The sequence below is a fragment of the Saccoglossus kowalevskii genome, chromosome 4 (assembly GCF_978046115.1).
Source record: "Saccoglossus kowalevskii chromosome 4, keSacKowa6.1, whole genome shotgun sequence".
Taxonomy (NCBI): Eukaryota; Metazoa; Hemichordata; class Enteropneusta; family Harrimaniidae; genus Saccoglossus; species Saccoglossus kowalevskii.
Genome location: NC_140644.1, coordinates 40441311 through 40462054, shown reverse-complemented (window position 1 = coordinate 40462054; position 20744 = coordinate 40441311). Strand labels below are relative to the sequence as shown.

At 30.3% G+C, this 20744-nt stretch overlaps 1 protein-coding gene across 1 annotated transcript in view; it reads left to right on the top strand.

The window, feature by feature from the left end:
* The window catches only part of LOC144363249 (GTP-binding protein 8-like), a 93159-nt gene that overhangs the window by 35606 nt on the left and 36809 nt on the right, over positions 1-20744 (top strand). The window lies entirely within an intron of this gene.

Sequence of the window (20744 nt, the reverse complement as noted above, 5' to 3'; positions counted from 1 at the left end):
TTTGAATGTAAAGTGTTGAAGGTAGGTCAATATAGACAGTGTTTAAGGTATTTGAATGTAAAGTGTTAAAGGTAGGTCAATATAGACAGTGTTTAAGGTATTTGAATGTAAAGTGTTGAAGGTAGGTCAATATAGACAGTGTTTAAGGTATTTGGATGTAAAGTGTTAAAGGTAGGTCAATGTAGACAGTGTTTAAGGTATTTGAATGTAAAGTGTTAAAGGTAGGTCAATATAGACAGTGTTTAAGGTATTTGAATGTATGTAAAGTGTTAAAGGTAGGTCAATATAGACAGTGTTTAAGGTATTTGAATGTATGTAAAGTGTTAAAGGTAGGTCAATATAGACAGTGTTTAAGGTATTATGTAAAGTGTTAAAGGTAGGTCAATATAGACAGTGTTTAAAGTATTTTAATGTAAAGTGTTAAAGGTAGGTCAATATAGACAGTGTTTAAGGTATTTGGATGTAAAGTGTTAAAGGTCGGTCAATATAGACAGTGTTTAAGATATTTGAATGTAAAGTGTTAAGGGTAGGTCAATATAGACAGTGTTTAAGGTATTTGAATGTAAAGTGTTAAGGGTAGGTCAATATAGACAGTGTTTAAGGTATTTGAATGTAAAGTGTTAAGGGTAGGTCAATATAGACAGTGTTTAAGGTATTTGAATGTAAAGGCTTAAAGGTAGTTCAATATACACAGTGTTTAAGGTATTTGAATGTAAAGTGTTAAAGGTAGGTCAATATAGACAGTGTTTAAGGTACTTGAATGTAAAGTGTTAATGGTAGGTCAATAAAGACAGTGTTTAAGGTATTTGAATGTAAAGTGTTAAAGGTAGGTCAATATAGACAGTGTTTAAGGTATTTGAATGTAAAGTGTTAAAGGTAGGTCAATATAGACAGTGTTTAAGATATTTGGATGTAAAGTGTTAAAGGTAGGTCAATATAGACAGTGTTTAAGGTATTTGAATGTAAAGTGTTAAAGGTAGGTCAATGTAGACAGTGTTTAAGGTATTTGAATGTAAAGTGTTAAAGGTAGGTCAATATAGACAGTGTTTAAAGTATTTGAATGTAAAGTGTTAAAGGTAGGTCAATATAGACAGTGTTTAAGGTATTTGAATGTAAAGTGTTAAAGGTAGGTCAATATAGACAGTGTTTAGGGTATTTGAATGTAAAGTGTTAAAGGTAGGTCAATATAGACAGTGTTTAGGGTATTTGAATGTAAAGTGTTAAAGGTAGGTCAATATAGACAGTGTTTAAGGTATTTGAATGTAAAGTGTTAAAGGTAGGTCAATATAGACAGTGTTTAATGTATTTGAATGTATGTAAAGTATTAAAGGTAGGTCAATATAGACAGTGTTTAAGGTATTTGAATGTATGTAAAGTGTTAAAGGTAGGTCAATATAGACAGTGTTTAAGGTATTTGAATGTAAAGTGTTAAAGGTAGGTCAATATAGACAGTGTTTAAGGTATTTGAATGTAAAGTGTGAAAGGTAGGTCAATATAGACAGTGTTTAAAGTATTTGAATGTAAAGTGTTAAGGGTAGGTCAATATAGACAGTGTTTAAGGTATTTGAATGTAAAGTGTTAAGGGTAGGTCAATATAGACAGTGTTTAAGGTATTTGAATGTAAAGTGTTAAAGGTAGGTCAATATAGACAGTGTTTAAGGTACTTGAATGTAAATTGTTAAAGGTAGGTCAATAAAGACAGTGTTTAAGGTATTTGAATGTAAAGTGTTAAAGGTAGGTCAATATTGACAGTGTTTAAGGTATTTGAATGTAAAGTGTTAAAGGTAGGTCAATATAGACAGTGTTTATGGTATTTGGATGTAAAGTGTTAAAGGTAGGTCAATATAGACAGTGTTTAAGGTATTTGAATGTAAAGTGTTAAGGGTAGGTCAATATAGACAGTGTTTAAGGTATTTGAATGTAAAGTGTTAAAGGTAGGTCAATATAGACAGTGTTTAAGGTATTTGGATGTAAAGTGTTAAAGGTAGGTCAATGTAGACAGTGTTTAAGGTATTCGAATGTAAAGTGTTAAAGGTAGGTCAATATAGACAGTGTTTAAAGTATTTAAATGTAAAGTGTTAAAGGTAGGTCAATATAGACAGTGTTTAAGGTATTTGAATGTAAAGTGTTAAAGGTAGGTCAATATAGACAGTGTTTAGGGTATTTGAATGTAAAGTGTTAAAGGTAGGTCAATATAGACAGTGTTTAAGGTATTTGAATGTAAAGTGTGAAAGGTAGGTCAATATAGACAGTGTTTAAAGTATTTGAATGTAAAGTGTTAAGGGTAGGTCAATATAGACAGTGTTTAAGGTATTTGAATGTAAAGTGTTAAGGGTAGGTCAATATAGACAGTGTTTAAGGTATTTGAATGTAAAGTGTTAATGGTAGGTCAATATACACAGTGTTTAAGGTATTTGAATGTAAAGTGTTAAAGGTAGGTCAGTATAGACGGTGTTTAAGGTATCTGAATGTAAAGTGTTAAGGTTAGGTCAATATAGACAGTGTTTAAGGTATTTGAATGTAAAGTGTTAAAGGTAGGTCAATATAGACAGTGTTTAAGGTATTTGAATGTAAAGTGTTGAAGGTAGGTCAATATAGACAGTGTTTAAGGTATTTGAATGTAAAGTGTTAAGGGTAGGTCAATATAGACAGTGTTTAAGGTATTTGAATGTAAAGTGTTAAAGGTAGGTCAATATAGACAGTGTTTAAGGTATTTGAATGTAAAGTGTTAAGGGTAGGTCGATATAGACAGTGTTTAAGGTATTTGAATGTAAAGTGTTAAGGGTTGGTCAATATAGACAGTGTTTAAGGTATTTGAATGTAAAGTGTTAAAGGTAGGTCAATATAGACAGTGTTTAAGGTATTTGAATGTAAAGTGTTAAAGATAGGTCAATATAGACAGTGTTTAAGGTTTTTGAATGTAAAGTGTTAAAGGTAGGTCATTATAGACAGTGTTTAAGGTATTTGAATGTAAAGTGTTAAAGGTAGGTCAATATAGACAGTGTTTAAGGTATTTGAATGTAAAGTGTTAAGGGTAGGTCAATATAGACAGTGTTTAAGGTATTTGGATGTAAAGTGTTAAAGGTCAGTCAATATAGACAGTGTTTAAGGTATTTGAATGTAAAGTGTTAAAGGTAGGTCAATATTGACAGTGTTTAAGGTATTTGAATGTAAAGTGTTAAAGGTAGGTCAATATAGACAGTGTTTATGGTATTTGGATGTAAAGTGTTAAAGGTAGGTCAATATAGACAGTGTTTAAGGTATTTGGATGTAAAGTGTTAAGGGTAGGTCAATATAGACAGTGTTTAAGGTATTTGAATGTAAAGTGTTAAGGGTTGGTCAATATAGATAGTGTTTAAGGTATTTGAATGTAAAGTGTTAAAGGTAGGTCAATATAGACAGTGTTTAAGGTATTTGGATGTAAAGTGTTAAAGGTAGGTCAATGTAGACAGTGTTTAAGGTATTTGAATGTAAAGTGTTAAAGGTAGGTCAATATAGACAGTGTTTAAAGTATTTGAATGTAAAGTGTTAAAGGTAGGTCAATATAGACAGTGTTTAAGGTATTTGAATGTAAAGTGTTAAAGGTAGGTCAATATAGACAGTGTTTAGGGTATTTGAATGTAAAGTGTTAAAGGTAGGTCAATATAGACAGTGTTTAAGGTATTTGAATGTAAAGTGTTAAAGGTAGGTCAATATAGACAGTGTTTAATGTATTTGAATGTATGTAAAGTGTTAAAGGTAGGTCAATATAGACAGTGTTTAAGGTATTTGAATGTATGTAAAGTGTTAAAGGTAGGTCAATATAGACAGTGTTTAAGGTATTTGAATGTAAAGTGTTAAAGGTAGGTCAATATAGACAGTGTTTAAGGTATTTGAATGTAAAGTGTGAAAGGTAGGTCAATATAGACAGTGTTTAAAGTATTTGAATGTAAAGTGTTAAAGGTAGGTCAATATAGACAGTGTTTAAGGTATTTGAATGTAAAGTGTTAAGGGTAGGTCAATATAGACAGTGTTTAAGGTATTTGAATGTAAAGTGTTAAGGGTTGGTCAATATAGACAGTGTTTAAGGTATTTGAATGTAAAGTGTTAAAGGTAGGTCAATATAGACAGTGTTTAAGGTATTTGGATGTAAAGTGTTAAAGGTAGGTCAATGTAGACAGTGTTTAAGGTATTTGAATGTAAAGTGTTAAAGGTAGGTCAATATAGACAGTGTTTAAAGTATTTGAATGTAAAGTGTTAAAGGTAGGTCAATATAGACAGTGTTTAAGGTATTTGAATGTAAAGTGTTAAAGGTAGGTCAATATAGACAGTGTTTAGGGTATTTGAATGTAAAGTGTTAAAGGTAGGTCAATATAGACAGTGTTTAAGGTATTTGAATGTAAAGTGTTAAAGGTAGGTCAATATAGACAGTGTATAAGGTATTTGAATGTATGTAAAGTGTTAAAGGTAGGTCAATATAGACAGTGTTTAAGGTATTTGAATGTATGTAAAGTGTTAAAGGTAGGTCAATATAAACAGTGTTTAATGTATTTGAATGTAAAGTGTTAAAGGTAGGTCAATATAGACAGTGTTTAAGGTATTTGAATGTAAAGTGTTAAAGGTAGGTCAATATAGTCAGTGTTTAAGGTATTTGAATATAAAGTGTTAAAGTTAGGTCAATATAGACAGTGTTTAAGTTATTTGTAAAGTGTTAAAGGTAGGTCAATATAGACAGTGTTTAAAGTATTTGAATGTAAAGTGTTAAAGGTAGGTCAATATAGACAGTGTTTAAGGTATTTGAATGTAAAGTGTTAAAGGTAGGTCAATATAGACAGTGTTTAAGGTATTTGAATGTAAAGTGTTAAAGGTAGGTCAATATAGAGTGCTTAAGGTATTTGAATGTAAAGTGTTAATGGTAGGTCAATATACACAGTGTTTAAGGTATTTGAATGTAATGTGTTAAAGGTAGGTCAATATAGACAGTGTTTAATGTATCTGAATGTAAAGTGTTAAGGGTAGGTCAATATAGACAGTGTTTAAGGTATTTGAATGTAAAGTGTTAAAGGTAGGTCAATATAGACAGTGTTTAAGGTATTTGAATGTAAAGTGTTGAAGGTAGGTCAATATAGACAGTGTTTAAGGTATTTGAATGTAAAGTGTTAAAGGTAGGTCAATATAGACAGTGTTTAAGGTATTTGAATGTAAAGTGTTAAGGGTAGGTCAATATAGACAGTGTTTAAGGTATTTGAATGTAAAGTGTTAAGGGTTGGTCAATATAGACAGTGTTTAAGGTATTTGAATGTAAAGTGTTAAAGGTAGGTCAATATAGACAGTGTTTAAGGTATTTGAATGTAAAGTGTTAAAGGTAGGTCAATATAGACAGTGTTTAAGGTTTTTGAATGTAAAGTGTTAAAGGTAGGTCATTATAGACAGTGTTTAAGGTATTTGAATGTAAAGTGTTAAAGGTAGGTCAATATAGACAGTGTTTAAGGTATTTGAATGTAAAGTGTTAAGGGTAGGTCAATATAGACAGTGTTTAAGGTATTTGAATGTAAAGTGTTAAGGGTTGGTCAATATAGACAGTGTTTAAGGTATTTGAATGTAAAGTGTTAAGGGTTGGTCAATATAGACAGTGTTTAAGGTATTTGAATGTAAAGTGTTAAAGGTAGGTCAATATAGACAGTGTTTAAGGTATTTGAATGTAAAGTGTTAAAGGTAGGTCAATATAGACAGTGTTTAAGGTTTTTGAATGTAAAGTGTTAAAGGTAGGTCATTATAGACAGTGTTTAAGGTATTTGAATGTAAAGTGTTAAAGGTAGGTCAATATAGACAGTGTTTAAGGTATTTGAATGTAAAGTGTTAAAGGTAGGTCAATATAGACAGTGTTTAGGGTATTTGAATGTAAAGTGTTAAAGGTAGGTCAATATAGACAGTGTTTAAGGTATTTGAATGTAAAGTGTTAAAGGTAGGTCAATATAGACAGTGTTTAAGGTATTTGAATGTATGTAAAGTGTTAAAGGTAGGTCAATATAAACAGTGTTTAATGTATTTGAATGTAAAGTGTTAAAGGTAGGTCAATATAGACAGTGTTTAAGGTATTTGAATGTAAAGTGTTAAAGGTAGGTCAATATAGACAGTGTTTAAGGTATTTGAATATAAAGTGCTAAAGGTAGGTCAATATAGACATTGTTTAAGGTATTTGAATGTAAAGTGTTGAAGGTAGGTCAATATAGACAGTGTTTAAGGTATTTGAATGTAAAGTGTTAAAGGTAGGTCAATATAGACAGTGTTTAAGGTATTTGGATGTAAAGTGTTAAAGGTAGGTCAATGTAGACAGTGTTTAAGGTATTTGAATGTAAAGTGTTAAAGGTAGGTCAATATAGACAGTGTTTAAGGTATTTGAATGTATGTAAAGTGTTAAAGGTAGGTCAATATAGACAGTGTTTAAGGTATTTGAATGTATGTAAAGTGTTAAAGGTAGGTCAATATAGACAGTGTTTAAGGTATTATGTAAAGTGTTAAAGGTAGGTCAATATAGACAGTGTTTAATGTATTTGAATGTAAAGTGTTAAAGGTAGGTCAATATAGACAGTGTTTAAGGTATTTGAATGTAAAGTGTTAAAGGTAGGTCAATATAGACAGTGTTTAAGGTATTTGAATATAAAGTGCTAAAGGTAGGTCAATATAGACATTGTTTAAGGTATTTGAATGTAAAGTGTTGAAGGTAGGTCAATATAGACAGTGTTTAAGGTATTTGAATGTAAAGTGTTAAAGGTAGGTCAATATAGACAGTGTTTAAGGTATTTGAATGTAAAGTGTTGAAGGTAGGTCAATATAGACAGTGTTTAAGGTATTTGGATGTAAAGTGTTAAAGGTAGGTCAATGTAGACAGTGTTTAAGGTATTTGAATGTAAAGTGTTAAAGGTAGGTCAATATAGACAGTGTTTAAGGTATTTGAATGTATGTAAAGTGTTAAAGGTAGGTCAATATAGACAGTGTTTAAGGTATTTGAATGTATGTAAAGTGTTAAAGGTAGGTCAATATAGACAGTGTTTAAGGTATTATGTAAAGTGTTAAAGGTAGGTCAATATAGACAGTGTTTAAAGTATTTTAATGTAAAGTGTTAAAGGTAGGTCAATATAGACAGTGTTTAAGGTATTTGGATGTAAAGTGTTAAAGGTCGGTCAATATAGACAGTGTTTAAGATATTTGAATGTAAAGTGTTAAGGGTAGGTCAATATAGACAGTGTTTAAGGTATTTGAATGTAAAGTGTTAAGGGTAGGTCAATATAGACAGTGTTTAAGGTATTTGAATGTAAAGTGTTAAGGGTAGGTCAATATAGACAGTGTTTAAGGTATTTGAATGTAAAGGCTTAAAGGTAGTTCAATATACACAGTGTTTAAGGTATTTGAATGTAAAGTGTTAAAGGTAGGTCAATATAGACAGTGTTTAAGGTACTTGAATGTAAAGTGTTAATGGTAGGTCAATAAAGACAGTGTTTAAGGTATTTGAATGTAAAGTGTTAAAGGTAGGTCAATATAGACAGTGTTTAAGGTATTTGAATGTAAAGTGTTAAAGGTAGGTCAATATAGACAGTGTTTAAGATATTTGGATGTAAAGTGTTAAAGGTAGGTCAATATAGACAGTGTTTAAGGTATTTGAATGTAAAGTGTTAAAGGTAGGTCAATGTAGACAGTGTTTAAGGTATTTGAATGTAAAGTGTTAAAGGTAGGTCAATATAGACAGTGTTTAAAGTATTTGAATGTAAAGTGTTAAAGGTAGGTCAATATAGACAGTGTTTAAGGTATTTGAATGTAAAGTGTTAAAGGTAGGTCAATATAGACAGTGTTTAGGGTATTTGAATGTAAAGTGTTAAAGGTAGGTCAATATAGACAGTGTTTAAGGTATTTGAATGTAAAGTGTTAAAGGTAGGTCAATATAGACAGTGTTTAATGTATTTGAATGTATGTAAAGTGTTAAAGGTAGGTCAATATAGACAGTGTTTAAGGTATTTGAATGTATGTAAAGTGTTAAAGGTAGGTCAATATAAACAGTGTTTAATGTATTTGAATGTAAAGTGTTAAAGGTAGGTCAATATAGACAGTGTTTAAGGTATTTGAATGTAAAGTGTTAAAGGTAGGTCAATATAGTCAGTGTTTAAGGTATTTGAATATAAAGTGTTAAAGTTAGGTCAATATAGACAGTGTTTAAGGTATTTGTAAAGTGTTAAAGGTAGGTCAATATAGACAGTGTTTAAAGTATTTGAATGTAAAGTGTTAAAGGTAGGTCAATATAGACAGTGTTTAAGGTATTTGAATGTAAAGTGTTAAGGGTAGGTCAATATAGACAGTGTTTAAGGTATTTGAATGTAAAGTGTTAAAGGTAGGTCAATATAGACAGTGTTTAAGGTATTTGAATGTAAAGTGTTAAAGGTAGGTCAATATAGACAGTGTTTAAGGTATTTGAATGTAAAGTGTTAAAGGTAGGTCAATATAGACCGTGTTTAATGTATTTGAATGTATGTAAAGTGTTAAAGGGAGGTCAATATAGACAGTGTTTAAGGTATTTGAATGTATGTAAAGTGTTAAAGGTAGGTCAATATAGACAGTGTTTAAGGTATTTGAATGTAAAGGCTTAAAGGTAGGTCAATATACACAGTGTTTAAGGTATTTGAATGTAAAGTGTTAAAGGTAGGTCAATATACACAGTGTTTAAGGTACTTGAATGTAAAGTGTTAAAGGTAGGTCAATAAAGACAGTGTTTAAGGTATTTGAATGTAAAGTGTTAAAGGTAGGTCAATATAGACAGTGTTTAAGGTATTTGAATGTAAAGTGTTAAAGGTAGGTCAATATAGACAGTGTTTAAGGTATTTGGATGTAAAGTGTTAAAGGTAGGTCAATATAGACAGTGTTTAAGGTATTTGAATGTAAAGTTTTAAGGGTAGGTCAATATAGACAGTGTTTAAGGTATTTGAATGTAAAGTGTTAAAGGTAGGTCAATGTAGACAGTGTTTAAGGTATTTGAATGTAAAGTGTTAAAGGTAGGTCAATATAGACAGTGTTTAAGGTATTTGAATGTAAAGTGTTAAGGGTAGGTCAATATAGACAGTGTTTAAGGTATTTGGATGTAAAGTGTTAAAGGTAGGTCAATGTAGACAGTGTTTAAGGTATTTGAATGTAAAGTGTTAAAGGTAGGTCAATATAGACAGTGTTTAAAGTATTTGAATGTAAAGTGTTAAAGGTAGGTCAATATAGACAGTGTTTAAGGTATTTGAATGTAAAGTGTTAAGGGTAGGTCAATATAGACAGTGCTTAAGGTATTTGAATGTAAAGTGTTAAGGGTTGGTCAATATAGACAGTGTTTAAGGTATTTGAATGTAAAGTGTTAAAGGTAGGTCAATATAGACAGTGTTTAAGGTATTTGGATGTAAAGTGTTAAAGGTAGGTCAATGTAGACAGTGTTTAAGGTATTTGAATGTAAAGTGTTAAAGGTAGGTCAATATAGACAGTGTTTAAAGTATTTGAATGTAAAGTGTTAAAGGTAGGTCAATATAGACAGTGTTTAAGGTATTTGAATGTAAAGTGTTAAAGGTAGGTCAATATAGACAGTGTTTAGGGTATTTGAATGTAAAGTGTTAAAGGTAGGTCAATATAGACAGTGTTTAAGGTATTTGAATGTAAAGTGTTAAAGGTAGGTCAATATAGACAGTGTATAAGGTATTTGAATGTATGTAAAGTGTTAAAGGTAGGTCAATATAGACAGTGTTTAAGGTATTTGAATGTATGTAAAGTGTTAAAGGTAGGTCAATATAAACAGTGTTTAATGTATTTGAATGTAAAGTGTTAAAGGTAGGTCAATATAGACAGTGTTTAAGGTATTTGAATGTAAAGTGTTAAAGGTAGGTCAATATAGTCAGTGTTTAAGGTATTTGAATATAAAGTGTTAAAGTTAGGTCAATATAGACAGTGTTTAAGTTATTTGTAAAGTGTTAAAGGTAGGTCAATATAGACAGTGTTTAAAGTATTTGAATGTAAAGTGTTAAAGGTAGGTCAATATAGACAGTGTTTAAGGTATTTGAATGTAAAGTGTTAAAGGTAGGTCAATATAGACAGTGTTTAAGGTATTTGAATGTAAAGTGTTAAAGGTAGGTCAATATAGAGTGCTTAAGGTATTTGAATGTAAAGTGTTAATGGTAGGTCAATATACACAGTGTTTAAGGTATTTGAATGTAATGTGTTAAAGGTAGGTCAATATAGACAGTGTTTAATGTATCTGAATGTAAAGTGTTAAGGGTAGGTCAATATAGACAGTGTTTAAGGTATTTGAATGTAAAGTGTTAAAGGTAGGTCAATATAGACAGTGTTTAAGGTATTTGAATGTAAAGTGTTGAAGGTAGGTCAATATAGACAGTGTTTAAGGTATTTGAATGTAAAGTGTTAAAGGTAGGTCAATATAGACAGTGTTTAAGGTATTTGAATGTAAAGTGTTAAGGGTAGGTCAATATAGACAGTGTTTAAGGTATTTGAATGTAAAGTGTTAAGGGTTGGTCAATATAGACAGTGTTTAAGGTATTTGAATGTAAAGTGTTAAAGGTAGGTCAATATAGACAGTGTTTAAGGTATTTGAATGTAAAGTGTTAAAGGTAGGTCAATATAGACAGTGTTTAAGGTTTTTGAATGTAAAGTGTTAAAGGTAGGTCATTATAGACAGTGTTTAAGGTATTTGAATGTAAAGTGTTAAAGGTAGGTCAATATAGACAGTGTTTAAGGTATTTGAATGTAAAGTGTTAAGGGTAGGTCAATATAGACAGTGTTTAAGGTATTTGAATGTAAAGTGTTAAGGGTTGGTCAATATAGACAGTGTTTAAGGTATTTGAATGTAAAGTGTTAAGGGTTGGTCAATATAGACAGTGTTTAAGGTATTTGAATGTAAAGTGTTAAAGGTAGGTCAATATAGACAGTGTTTAAGGTATTTGAATGTAAAGTGTTAAAGGTAGGTCAATATAGACAGTGTTTAAGGTTTTTGAATGTAAAGTGTTAAAGGTAGGTCATTATAGACAGTGTTTAAGGTATTTGAATGTAAAGTGTTAAAGGTAGGTCAATATAGACAGTGTTTAAGGTATTTGAATGTAAAGTGTTAAAGGTAGGTCAATATAGACAGTGTTTAGGGTATTTGAATGTAAAGTGTTAAAGGTAGGTCAATATAGACAGTGTTTAAGGTATTTGAATGTAAAGTGTTAAAGGTAGGTCAATATAGACAGTGTTTAAGGTATTTGAATGTATGTAAAGTGTTAAAGGTAGGTCAATATAAACAGTGTTTAATGTATTTGAATGTAAAGTGTTAAAGGTAGGTCAATATAGACAGTGTTTAAGGTATTTGAATGTAAAGTGTTAAAGGTAGGTCAATATAGACAGTGTTTAAGGTATTTGAATATAAAGTGCTAAAGGTAGGTCAATATAGACATTGTTTAAGGTATTTGAATGTAAAGTGTTGAAGGTAGGTCAATATAGACAGTGTTTAAGGTATTTGAATGTAAAGTGTTAAAGGTAGGTCAATATAGACAGTGTTTAAGGTATTTGGATGTAAAGTGTTAAAGGTAGGTCAATGTAGACAGTGTTTAAGGTATTTGAATGTAAAGTGTTAAAGGTAGGTCAATATAGACAGTGTTTAAGGTATTTGAATGTATGTAAAGTGTTAAAGGTAGGTCAATATAGACAGTGTTTAAGGTATTTGAATGTATGTAAAGTGTTAAAGGTAGGTCAATATAGACAGTGTTTAAGGTATTATGTAAAGTGTTAAAGGTAGGTCAATATAGACAGTGTTTAATGTATTTGAATGTAAAGTGTTAAAGGTAGGTCAATATAGACAGTGTTTAAGGTATTTGAATGTAAAGTGTTAAAGGTAGGTCAATATAGACAGTGTTTAAGGTATTTGAATATAAAGTGCTAAAGGTAGGTCAATATAGACATTGTTTAAGGTATTTGAATGTAAAGTGTTGAAGGTAGGTCAATATAGACAGTGTTTAAGGTATTTGAATGTAAAGTGTTAAAGGTAGGTCAATATAGACAGTGTTTAAGGTATTTGAATGTAAAGTGTTGAAGGTAGGTCAATATAGACAGTGTTTAAGGTATTTGGATGTAAAGTGTTAAAGGTAGGTCAATGTAGACAGTGTTTAAGGTATTTGAATGTAAAGTGTTAAAGGTAGGTCAATATAGACAGTGTTTAAGGTATTTGAATGTATGTAAAGTGTTAAAGGTAGGTCAATATAGACAGTGTTTAAGGTATTTGAATGTATGTAAAGTGTTAAAGGTAGGTCAATATAGACAGTGTTTAAGGTATTATGTAAAGTGTTAAAGGTAGGTCAATATAGACAGTGTTTAAAGTATTTTAATGTAAAGTGTTAAAGGTAGGTCAATATAGACAGTGTTTAAGGTATTTGGATGTAAAGTGTTAAAGGTCGGTCAATATAGACAGTGTTTAAGATATTTGAATGTAAAGTGTTAAGGGTAGGTCAATATAGACAGTGTTTAAGGTATTTGAATGTAAAGTGTTAAGGGTAGGTCAATATAGACAGTGTTTAAGGTATTTGAATGTAAAGTGTTAAGGGTAGGTCAATATAGACAGTGTTTAAGGTATTTGAATGTAAAGGCTTAAAGGTAGTTCAATATACACAGTGTTTAAGGTATTTGAATGTAAAGTGTTAAAGGTAGGTCAATATAGACAGTGTTTAAGGTACTTGAATGTAAAGTGTTAATGGTAGGTCAATAAAGACAGTGTTTAAGGTATTTGAATGTAAAGTGTTAAAGGTAGGTCAATATAGACAGTGTTTAAGGTATTTGAATGTAAAGTGTTAAAGGTAGGTCAATATAGACAGTGTTTAAGATATTTGGATGTAAAGTGTTAAAGGTAGGTCAATATAGACAGTGTTTAAGGTATTTGAATGTAAAGTGTTAAAGGTAGGTCAATGTAGACAGTGTTTAAGGTATTTGAATGTAAAGTGTTAAAGGTAGGTCAATATAGACAGTGTTTAAAGTATTTGAATGTAAAGTGTTAAAGGTAGGTCAATATAGACAGTGTTTAAGGTATTTGAATGTAAAGTGTTAAAGGTAGGTCAATATAGACAGTGTTTAGGGTATTTGAATGTAAAGTGTTAAAGGTAGGTCAATATAGACAGTGTTTAAGGTATTTGAATGTAAAGTGTTAAAGGTAGGTCAATATAGACAGTGTTTAATGTATTTGAATGTATGTAAAGTGTTAAAGGTAGGTCAATATAGACAGTGTTTAAGGTATTTGAATGTATGTAAAGTGTTAAAGGTAGGTCAATATAAACAGTGTTTAATGTATTTGAATGTAAAGTGTTAAAGGTAGGTCAATATAGACAGTGTTTAAGGTATTTGAATGTAAAGTGTTAAAGGTAGGTCAATATAGTCAGTGTTTAAGGTATTTGAATATAAAGTGTTAAAGTTAGGTCAATATAGACAGTGTTTAAGGTATTTGTAAAGTGTTAAAGGTAGGTCAATATAGACAGTGTTTAAAGTATTTGAATGTAAAGTGTTAAAGGTAGGTCAATATAGACAGTGTTTAAGGTATTTGAATGTAAAGTGTTAAGGGTAGGTCAATATAGACAGTGTTTAAGGTATTTGAATGTAAAGTGTTAAAGGTAGGTCAATATAGACAGTGTTTAAGGTATTTGAATGTAAAGTGTTAAAGGTAGGTCAATATAGACAGTGTTTAAGGTATTTGAATGTAAAGTGTTAAAGGTAGGTCAATATAGACCGTGTTTAATGTATTTGAATGTATGTAAAGTGTTAAAGGGAGGTCAATATAGACAGTGTTTAAGGTATTTGAATGTATGTAAAGTGTTAAAGGTAGGTCAATATAGACAGTGTTTAAGGTATTTGAATGTAAAGGCTTAAAGGTAGGTCAATATACACAGTGTTTAAGGTATTTGAATGTAAAGTGTTAAAGGTAGGTCAATATACACAGTGTTTAAGGTACTTGAATGTAAAGTGTTAAAGGTAGGTCAATAAAGACAGTGTTTAAGGTATTTGAATGTAAAGTGTTAAAGGTAGGTCAATATAGACAGTGTTTAAGGTATTTGAATGTAAAGTGTTAAAGGTAGGTCAATATAGACAGTGTTTAAGGTATTTGGATGTAAAGTGTTAAAGGTAGGTCAATATAGACAGTGTTTAAGGTATTTGAATGTAAAGTTTTAAGGGTAGGTCAATATAGACAGTGTTTAAGGTATTTGAATGTAAAGTGTTAAAGGTAGGTCAATGTAGACAGTGTTTAAGGTATTTGAATGTAAAGTGTTAAAGGTAGGTCAATATAGACAGTGTTTAAGGTATTTGAATGTAAAGTGTTAAGGGTAGGTCAATATAGACAGTGTTTAAGGTATTTGGATGTAAAGTGTTAAAGGTAGGTCAATGTAGACAGTGTTTAAGGTATTTGAATGTAAAGTGTTAAAGGTAGGTCAATATAGACAGTGTTTAAAGTATTTGAATGTAAAGTGTTAAAGGTAGGTCAATATAGACAGTGTTTAAGGTATTTGAATGTAAAGTGTTAAGGGTAGGTCAATATAGACAGTGCTTAAGGTATTTGAATGTAAAGTGTTAAGGGTTGGTCAATATAGACAGTGTTTAAGGTATTTGAATGTAAAGTGTTAAAGGTAGGTCAATATAGACAGTGTTTAAGGTATTTGGATGTAAAGTGTTAAAGGTAGGTCAATGTAGACAGTGTTTAAGGTATTTGAATGTAAAGTGTTAAAGGTAGGTCAATATAGACAGTGTTTAAAGTATTTGAATGTAAAGTGTTAAAGGTAGGTCAATATAGACAGTGTTTAAGGTATTTGAATGTAAAGTGTTAAAGGTAGGTCAATATAGACAGTGTTTAAGGTATTTGAATGTATGTAAAGTGTTAAAGGTAGGTCAATATAGACAGTGTTTAAGGTATTTGAATGTATGTAAAGTGTTAAAGGTAGGTCAATATAAACAGTGTTTAATGTATTTGAATGTAAAGTGTTAAAGGTAGGTCAATATAGACAGTGTTTAAGGTATTTGAATGTAAAGTGTTAAAGGTAGGTCAATATAGTCAGTGTTTAAGGTATTTGAATATAAAGTGTTAAAGTTAGGTCAATATAGACAGTGTTTAAGGTATTTGTAAAGTGTTAAAGGTAGGTCAATATAGACAGTGTTTAAAGTATTTGAATGTAAAGTGTTAAAGGTAGGTCAATATAGACAGTGTTTAAGGTATTTGAATGTAAAGTGTTAAAGGTAGGTCAATATAGACAGTGTTTAAGGTATTTGAATGTAAAGTGTTAAGGGTAGGTCAATATAGACAGTGTTTAAGGTATTTGAATGTAAAGTGTTAAAGGTAGGTCAATATAGACAGTGTTTAAGGTATTTGAATGTAAAGTGTTAAAGGTAGGTCAATATAGACCGTGTTTAATGTATTTGAATGTATGTAAAGTGTTAAAGGTAGGTCAATATAGACAGTGTTTAAGGTATTTGAATGTAAAGTGTTAAAGGGAGGTCAATATAGACAGTGTTTAAGGTATTTGAATGTATGTAAAGTGTTAAAGGTAGGTCAATATAGACAGTGTTTAAGGTATTTGAATGTAAAGGCTTAAAGGTAGGTCAATATACACAGTGTTTAAGGTATTTGAATGTAAAGTGTTAAAGGTAGGTCAATATAGACCGTGTTTAATGTATTTGAATGTATGTAAAGTGTTAAAGGTAGGTCAATATAGACAGTGTTTAAGGTATTTGAATGTAAAGTGTTAAGGGTAGGTCAATATAGACAGTGTTTAAGGTATTTGAATGTAAAGGCTTAAAGGTAGTTCAATATACACAGTGTTTAAGGTATTTGAATGTAAAGTGTTAAAGGTAGGTCAATATAGACAGTGTTTAAGGTACTTGAATGTAAAGTGTTAATGGTAGGTCAATAAAGACAGTGTTTAAGGTATTTGAATGTAAAGTGTTAAAGGTAGGTCAATATAGACAGTGTTTAAGGTATTTGAATGTAAAGTGTTAAAGGTAGGTCAATATAGACAGTGTTTAAGATATTTGGATGTAAAGTGTTAAAGGTAGGTCAATATAGACAGTGTTTAAGGTATTTGAATGTAAAGTGTTAAAGGTAGGTCAATGTAGACAGTGTTTAAGGTATTTGAATGTAAAGTGTTAAAGGTAGGTCAATATAGACAGTGTTTAAAGTATTTGAATGTAAAGTGTTAAAGGTAGGTCAATATAGACAGTGTTTAAGGTATTTGAATGTAAAGTGTTAAAGGTAGGTCAATATAGACAGTGTTTAGGGTATTTGAATGTAAAGTGTTAAAGGTAGGTCAATATAGACAGTGTTTAAGGTATTTGAATGTAAAGTGTTAAAGGTAGGTCAATATAGACAGTGTTTAATGTATTTGAATGTATGTAAAGTGTTAAAGGTAGGTCAATATAGACAGTGTTTAAGGTATTTGAATGTATGTAAAGTGTTAAAGGTAGGTCAATATAAACAGTGTTTAATGTATTTGAATGTAAAGTGTTAAAGGTAGGTCAATATAGACAGTGTTTAAGGTATTTGAATGTAAAGTGTTAAAGGTAGGTCAATATAGTCAGTGTTTAAGGTATTTGAATATAAAGTGTTAAAGTTAGGTCAATATAGACAGTGTTTAAGGTATTTGTAAAGTGTTAAAGGTAGGTCAATATAGACAGTGTTTAAAGTATTTGAATGTAAAGTGTTAAAGGTAGGTCAATATAGACAGTGTTTAAGGTATTTGAATGTAAAGTGTTAAGGGTAGGTCAATATAGACAGTGTTTAAGGTATTTGAATGTAAAGTGTTAAAGGTAGGTCAATATAGACAGTGTTTAAGGTATTTGAATGTAAAGTGTTAAAGGTAGGTCAATATAGACAGTGTTTAAGGTATTTGAATGTAAAGTGTTAAAGGTAGGTCAATATAGACCGTGTTTAATGTATTTGAATGTATGTAAAGTGTTAAAGGGAGGTCAATATAGACAGTGTTTAAGGTATTTGAATGTATGTAAAGTGTTAAAGGTAGGTCAATATAGACAGTGTTTAAGGTATTTGAATGTAAAGGCTTAAAGGTAGGTCAATATACACAGTGTTTAAGGTATTTGAATGTAAAGTGTTAAAGGTAGGTCAATATACACAGTGTTTAAGGTACTTGAATGTAAAGTGTTAAAGGTAGGTCAATAAAGACAGTGTTTAAGGTATTTGAATGTAAAGTGTTAAAGGTAGGTCAATATAGACAGTGTTTAAGGTATTTGAATGTAAAGTGTTAAAGGTAGGTCAATATAGACAGTGTTTAAGGTATTTGGATGTAAAGTGTTAAAGGTAGGTCAATATAGACAGTGTTTAAGGTATTTGAATGTAAAGTTTTAAGGGTAGGTCAATATAGACAGTGTTTAAGGTATTTGAATGTAAAGTGTTAAAGGTAGGTCAATGTAGACAGTGTTTAAGGTATTTGAATGTAAAGTGTTAAAGGTAGGTCAATATAGACAGTGTTTAAGGTATTTGAATGTAAAGTGTTAAGGGTAGGTCAATATAGACAGTGTTTAAGGTATTTGGATGTAAAGTGTTAAAGGTAGGTCAATGTAGACAGTGTTTAAGGTATTTGAATGTAAAGTGTTAAAGGTAGGTCAATATAGACAGTGTTTAAAGTATTTGAATGTAAAGTGTTAAAGGTAGGTCAATATAGACAGTGTTTAAGGTATTTGAATGTAAAGTGTTAAGGGTAGGTCAATATAGACAGTGCTTAAGGTATTTGAATGTAAAGTGTTAAGGGTTGGTCAATATAGACAGTGTTTAAGGTATTTGAATGTAAAGTGTTAAAGGTAGGTCAATATAGACAGTGTTTAAGGTATTTGGATGTAAAGTGTTAAAGGTAGGTCAATGTAGACAGTGTTTAAGGTATTTGAATGTAAAGTGTTAAAGGTAGGTCAATATAGACAGTGTTTAAAGTATTTGAATGTAAAGTGTTAAAGGTAGGTCAATATAGACAGTGTTTAAGGTATTTGAATGTAAAGTGTTAAAGGTAGGTCAATATAGACAGTGTTTAAGGTATTTGAATGTATGTAAAGTGTTAAAGGTAGGTCAATATAGACAGTGTTTAAGGTATTTGAATGTATGTAAAGTGTTAAAGGTAGGTCAATATAAACAGTGTTTAATGTATTTGAATGTAAAGTGTTAAAGGTAGGTCAATATAGACAGTGTTTAAGGTATTTGAATGTAAAGTGTTAAAGGTAGGTCAATATAGTCAGTGTTTAAGGTATTTGAATATAAAGTGTTAAAGTTAGGTCAATATAGACAGTGTTTAAGGTATTTGTAAAGTGTTAAAGGTAGGTCAATATAGACAGTGTTTAAAGTATTTGAATGTAAAGTGTTAAAGGTAGGTCAATATAGACAGTGTTTAAGGTATTTGAATGTAAAGTGTTAAAGGTAGGTCAATATAGACAGTGTTTAAGGTATTTGAATGTAAAGTGTTAAGGGTAGGTCAATATAGACAGTGTTTAAGGTATTTGAATGTAAAGTGTTAAAGGTAGGTCAATATAGACAGTGTTTAAGGTATTTGAATGTAAAGTGTTAAAGGTAGGTCAATATAGACCGTGTTTAATGTATTTGAATGTATGTAAAGTGTTAAAGGTAGGTCAATATAGACAGTGTTTAAGGTATTTGAATGTAAAGTGTTAAAGGGAGGTCAATATAGACAGTGTTTAAGGTATTTGAATGTATGTAAAGTGTTAAAGGTAGGTCAATATAGACAGTGTTTAAGGTATTTGAATGTAAAGGCTTAAAGGTAGGTCAATATACACAGTGTTTAAGGTATTTGAATGTAAAGTGTTAAAGGTAGGTCAATATAGACCGTGTTTAATGTATTTGAATGTATGTAAAGTGTTAAAGGTAGGTCAATATAGACAGTGTTTAAAGTATTTGAATGTATGTAAAGTGTTAAAGGTAGGTCAATATAGACAGTGTTTAAGGTATTTGAATGTAAAGGCTTAAAGGTAGGTCAATATACACAGTGTTTAAGGTATTTGAATGTAAAGTGTTAAAGGTAGGTCAATATAGACAGTGTTTAAGGTATTTGGATGTAAAGTGTTAAAGGTAGGTCAATAAAGACAGTGTTTAAGGTATTTGAATGTAAAGTGTTAAAGGTAGGTCAATATAGACAGTGTTTAAGGTATTTGAATGTAAAGTGTTAAAGGTAGGTCAATATAGACAGTGTTTAAGGTATTTGGATGTAAAGTGTTAAAGGTAGGTCAATATAGACAGTGTTTAAGGTATTTGAATGTAAAGTGTTAAGGGTAGGTCAATATAGACAGTGTTTAAGGTATTTGAATGTAAAGTGTTAAAGGTAGGTCAATATAGACAGTGTTTAAGGTATTTGAATGTAAAGTGTTAAAGGTAGGTCAATATAGACAGTGTTTAAGGTATTTGAATGTAAAGTGTTAAAGGTAGGTCAATATAGACCGTGTTTAATGTATTTGAATGTATGTAAAGTGTTAAAGGTAGGTCAATATAGACAGTGTTTAAGGTATTTGAATGTAAAGTGTTAAAGGGAGGTCAATATAGACAGTGTTTAAGGTATTTGAATGTAAAGGCTTAAAGGTAGGTCAATATACACAGTGTTTAAGGTATTTAAATGTAAAGTGTTAAAGGTAGGTCAATATAGACCGTGTTTAATGTATTTGAATGTATGTAAAGTGTTAAAGGTAGGTCAATATAGACAGTGTTTAAGGTATTTGAATGTAAAGTGTTAAAGGGAGGTCAATATAGACAGTGTTTAAGGTATTTGAATGTATGTAAAGTGTTAAAGGTAGGTCAATATAGACAGTGTTTAAGGTATTTGAATGTAAAGGCTTAAAGGTAGGTCAATATACACAGTGTTTAAGGTATTTGAATGTAAAGTGTTAAAGGTAGGTCAATATAGACAGTGTTTAAGGTATTTGAATGTAAAGTTTTAAGGGTAGGTCAATATAGACAGTGTTTAAGGTATTTGAATGTAAAGTGTTAAGGGTAGGTCAATATAGACAGTGTTTAAGGTATTTGGATGTAAAGTGTTAAAGGTAGGTCAATGTAGACAGTGTTTAAGGTATTTGAATGTAAAGTGTTAAAGGTAGGTCAATATAGACAGTGTTTAAAGTATTTGAATGTAAAGTGTTAAAGGTAGGTCAATATAGACAGTGTTTAAGGTATTTGAATGTAAAGTGTTAAAGGTAGGTCAATATAGACAGTGTTTAGGGTATTTGAATGTAAAGTGTTAAAGGTAGGTCAATATAGACAGTGTTTAAGGTATTTGAATGTAAAGTGTTAAAGGTAGGTCAATATAGACAGTGTTTAATGTATTTGAATGTATGTAAAGTGTTAAAGGGAGGTCAATATAGACAGTGTTTAAGGTATTTGAATGTATGTAAAGTGTTAAAGGTAGGTCAATATAGACAGTGTTTAAGGTATTTGAATGTAAATTGTTAAAGGTAGGTCAATATAGACAGTGTTTAAGGTATTTGAATGTAAAGTGTGAAAGGTAGGTCAATATAGACAGTGTTTAAGGTATTTGAATGTAAAGTGTTAAAGGTAGGTCAATATAGACAGTGTTTAAGGTATTTGGATGTATAGTGTTAAAGGTAGGTCAATGTAGACAGTGTTTAAGGTATTTGGATGTAAAGTGTTAAAGTTTGGTCAATATAAACAGTGTTTAATGTATTTGAATGTACAGTGTTTAAGGTATTTGAATGTAAAGTGTTAAAGGTAG